The sequence below is a fragment of the Myodes glareolus genome, chromosome 16 (genome assembly GCF_982192425.1).
Source record: "Myodes glareolus chromosome 16, mMyoGla1.1, whole genome shotgun sequence".
NCBI classification, from domain to species: Eukaryota; Metazoa; Chordata; class Mammalia; order Rodentia; family Cricetidae; genus Myodes; species Myodes glareolus.
In genome coordinates, this window is record NC_142041.1 from 36,470,120 (window position 1) to 36,475,349 (window position 5,230).

The 5,230-nt window shown below is 37.9% G+C and overlaps 1 pseudogene; it reads right to left on the reverse strand.

Moving 5' to 3' along the window:
- Positions 1-502: 502 nt before the first annotated feature.
- Positions 503-3,050, reverse strand: LOC125390854 (elongation factor 1-gamma pseudogene; annotated as a pseudogene).
- Between the last annotated feature and the right edge of the window lie 2,180 nt (positions 3,051-5,230).

Here is a 5,230-nt window from a genome sequence, read left to right on the forward strand (position 1 = left end):
TTCACTCTGCCAAACCAAAAACCCTCTGCACTCAAAGACCCTCCTAATACTTCCTGCATGTCCCTCTGTTCATCTTCCAGATGCCCTCTGACTCTCTGCGATTACCTTCTGTCAATTAGCGGCTAGCGCCACCTCCTGAGCCAAGGTTGATTTCAATTAATTAATTCGAACACAATCTCCAGGTTCACAGTGTTATTATGTACTCGGCAACAGATGTCTGCCCTTTCTATGCCAGAGGAAGTTCCTGTCTCCTCCTATGACTGCAACTTTAAATAGTATCCATTGAACCATAACCAAATACTCAAATAGACCACACTTTCCTTAACATGGTGTGAATATTTAACACCTAATGAAGGAAAATTTGCACCATGCTTTTTTCCCCCCACAAGTGTTTTTAGGTTTTTACAAAAGCTTTTATTTTCCCTCAATGTTCAGTTTTCTTTAATGATCCCCATCTCCCTTGAAGGGAAGGTGCAGGTAGCTAGCCAATAGCAGGACTTGTTCACTTGAAGATTTTGCCTTGACTGACGTTTTGCCAACATGCTGGAAGGGCCCCTCCCAGTAAAAATACTCTTGAACCAGTGTCTGCATCTCTTCCCTGTGAGCATAGGGTTTCTGCCATGTATATGACTCACAGTACACCTGCCACTCTGGACACAGCAGAAAAGTAAGTTCTAGGCCATGAAAGACCCAAACACCAAAAATGGAGCTGCTATTGTTGTTCCCAAAAACAATGACAAAGGCATTCTTCCTCAGTTTATCCAATCTGGAACATTCCAGTGATGAGGTTACAACTCAAAAGTTCTGGGTGAACCCTTCAGGGAAACAGTATTCGCCATACCAGAGGTACCAGTCATCCTTACCAAATGCGCCCCAAAATATGGCAACACCACAGAGAGCGTGTTCATTGGAGTACTTAAACTTAAAATCATCCAACACAAAGGTACTCTGGGCCAGGTGATAGAAGTAGGTCTTGGCCCCATGAGAGAAGCAGCCAGGGCCTGCTCATTCTCATCCCTCTTTTCCATAGGAGTTAGAACAGTGGCTTTTTTCCCCCTCTTTGCTCAGCTTGGGGCTTCTATTTCTCTTCTCCTGAACCCTTTTCTTTCCTTAGAATATCTTTTATGGTTGGGTCTCTGAAAACTTCTTAGTATCAATTTCAGCCATTTTCTCAAACAGCTTCACCTCCCGCAAGACTTCCCTAATTAGGCCTGGCAAATGAAGGTGAGGTGCCATCAGTTGGTATCGGGTAAAGCCTGGCATAAAGGATGCTCTAAGACCTGTGTGTAAAATTACAGAAGAGTACAGACAACAACTGTGATATCATCCAGTGCCATTGGCTCACCCACCAAAAATATCCTTTTCTTCCAATGAGTGTCTAGCAGCTCCAGGATTTCACTCATCTCCTTTTTTTGTTTGTTTGTTTTTTGTTTTGTTTTTCATTTTTAGTGGCTGGGTTGTTTGTTGCCTGATGCCCAAGGTAAGGAATACCCAGGTGCTGGTTGGAGGAACGATGCCACTCTCAGGAATGTTCACCCACCAACACCATCAGAGTTACTACCGCGGAAATATTTACCAGCAGATCCTTGTTGCTCACAAACTAGGCGAGAGCATTGTTCTCGAACACACAGAATTCATCATCACCCTCATATAGGAACTTTGCCAGAAGGAAATTTTCTAAGAAATTCAGGGGCGCAGTTGATTTGTTCAAAGTGGAAGTGGGGTGGTGCGGAGGGCTCACAGACTTGAGCCACACTGTACTGAGCACCAGTTTTCAGGACGTGTTCAGGGTCCTAGAATTTACGGTACCCTGAGAGATGATGATAAAATTGCATTTTTTATTTTTTTATTATTATTAGTAGTAATTCATAAAAATTTCCACTTCCTCCCCTCCTCCCAATACCCTCCCACTCCCCCCATTCCCTCTCCTCCTCCCTCTCCAGTCCTAAGAGCAGTCAGGGTTTCCTGCCCTGTGGGAAGTTCAAGTTCCTCCCCCCTCCCTCCAGGTCTAGGAAGGTGAGCATCCAAACAGACTAGGATCCCAAAAAGCCAATACGCTATCAAAATTATTGTTGCTGAGTATTTAAATCCCCAAATCCAGTTGTTCTTGCCATTCAATAGGAGCATCTGATAATCCCTTAGAGAAAAAGAAAAAAAGCCATTTAACATCTCCTGTTAGCTGTCTCAAGTTCTATAAGGAATTTTTTGTTTTTTGAAAGTGATTCATTTATTATGCTTTCTAACTTGTATTTAAAAGCAGTGTGAGTAATAGATTTGATGTTAAATGTTTCTTGGGTTTGCAGCTACTATGTGGGTTCCATTATCATATCTTTGAGTTTATTGCTAGATTGGCTTCCTATGAAGACATCCATATCAAGTTCTAACAAAAATTGGCATCTTTATATCCAGTTGATTCATCTTACCATATTCTGATCACAAAACCACTTTGTAAAAGCAAGAGTACATCTTCAGCAGACTCATGACTTTGATTGCAAACACTTTTCCACAGACACGTATTTACTCTTATATGAAACAGGGGTTTCTGTTATTATGATTTTTTTAAAAAACTTTACCATCTGAGTATTTGTGTCATTTACACCTATTAATATTATGTGATAAACGTGGGATTTGATTACATTTATATGGATCAGCATATAAGCAATTATAATTGCCAAAATTACAAAAATAAAAATATACATATGTAGAATGTAAAGAATTATGTGCACTGCTAGTGAGTCTATGATCTTTCTTTTCTAGTAATGTCTTTAACAAAATTTGTATCCTTTCTAGTCTTAGTAACTCAGATGGGAGTTTCAAGAAGTTATCGCACCACATTTAAGCCTGATGTGGAGCCCACAAAGAACAAGCAAGCAAATAAACAAAAGATATAAAACACCATAGTTTCCTTCAATCAACAGCCAATTTTCAAGGAAGTGGTCTTTGAATTCAAAGTCTATTAGCTTCAAAGATTTTTAAATTACCTGGTATGTTATCACATGCATAGCTATGTAGATTCCCAATTTGTACTCATCACCAAATTTGTACATCATCACCGATAATACTCTTCTTCTCATGAAGCAGATTTAATTATAGTTCTGCAATACTTTAACAGTAGAAGATAACCTTGGCAGGTTGGAGACAAGAGGCATCACAAAGCCGTGTCAGGAAACAGAGGAAAAGGAAGTTTATCGTGGGGGCTGTTAGTGGCCGCTTCTGAGTGGGAGCAAAAGGAAAAGAGAGAGGGAAAGAATGCTCACTTTTTATAGGTGATATAGCACATGTGCTTGGGGACATTGCTCGACTCGGTGGCCACCATAATCATAGTATTACATCTATGCTATTGCTGATGCTGATGCTCTTGTGTTCTGTTGGGTCCCTGAGAGCAGGCCAGGGGTAAATTACTAAATGTTAACCTGTTATCAAAAATGGTTGGAATAAGAATGGGCTAAAAAATAAGGTGATATCTAAAGAAAATAGAGTATTTTACATAATCTCCTGAGAAGACGTGTTGAAATTGCTTTGTATTTGGTGTCCGGTTCTTGGTCATCCAAACAGGGTCAATCTCATAGAGCAGGTCTTAAGTCAAATCAGATGTTGATTGATTAATCCACAGATTTGTACCACCAATTCCATAGCATACTTTGCAGTCTAAGATAAAGCCAAATACCATTCCAAATAGAAAGATAGGTTGATGAATAAATAAATAAAGAAAATTGAAATTACTAACTCCTAAAGATATTTGGCTATATTCAATCAAAGTATTATTCAACCATCATCAGAGAAGTTTTCTTCTGCTGGTTTCATGTGGGTCAACATCAGTGTGATTTTTTTTAACTTGCTATATTTTATTTTCTTAGGAAAATTTCTAATAATATAAAATAAAATATTTTTTTGAAAAAAATGTTCTCTATTTATTATAAATCCTAATTAAGATAGGGAAGTTTCAGGACCTGATGTAATGAAAGGAAAATATATGGGACAAACTGAACAGACACTTGCTCACCTGAACAAAGATGACAACCTCCCATAACTATCTTGAATTAGTATTATAGAGATTCACGAAGCAATGGCAGAATCTTAGCACACTAATGGATATCTACAACCCAGAAATCAGAACAACACCATAAAATTTAAGACTCAATGGAAGCTGGGACTAAATAGATGACAGTATATTTGTTCTCAGCCTTTCAGAGCACCTGTGTTATTAATTGATAGTTAGCTAAAGAATAAATTCCACAGAGAACCGCGATAGAAATCTATCATACTTACTAGATATGTGGCTATGAACCAAAATAAAAACAGATAGTTCTTACTGGAGGAATGACCTATAGAAACTATGCTTCTGGGAAAAGATTTGTCCAATTCAAAAACTTTGGCAGGGTGTGAGGCCTCTGGATCTCTATACCTACTAGATAAACATTTTGAGATATTTGTGAGTGTGACATAAATGTCATACATGTTCAGCTGAGTTGATAATCATTGGAGTAAGCTGAGTTTGAGGATCTAAAGGAAAAACATTTTAGCTTTGTTTAAAACTTGCTATGGGTTTCCCAACCAGAAAAAGTCTAGGGCTAGATAGTTTCAGTGCAGAATTCTACTAGAACTTCAAAGAAGAGCTAATACTTATACTCCTCAAATAGTTCCACATTGTAGAAACAGAAGGAACATTGATAACTCTTTTTATGAGGGTTACAATTACCCTGAATCAAAAACCACACAAAGACTCAACAAAGAAAGAGAATTACAGAGCAGCTTTACTAATGAACATTAATGCAAAAATACTCAATTAAATGCTGGCAAACAGAATTCAAGAACATGTGAAAAAAAATCATCTGCCATGACCAACTCAGCTTCATCCCAGAGATGCAGAAATGGTACAACATATAAAATTCTTTCAATGTAAGCCATGATATAAATAAACTGAAAGAGAAAAACCATGTGATTTTCTCATTAGAAAAAGGTCTTGGAGAGATCAGGGATACAAAAGCATATCAAAACAAAATAAAATAAATATACAGCAAACCGACAGCCACATCAAATTAAATGAAGAAAAACTCAAAGAGATCCCACTAAAACTAAGACAAGAAAATTCTGTCCACTCTCTCCATATCTTTTCAACATAGTTCTTGAAGTTCTAGCTACAGTAATAAGATAGCAAAAGAAAATCAAGGGGGATACAAATTGGAAAGGAAGAGGTCAAACTTTCCCTATTTGCAGATGACATAATAGT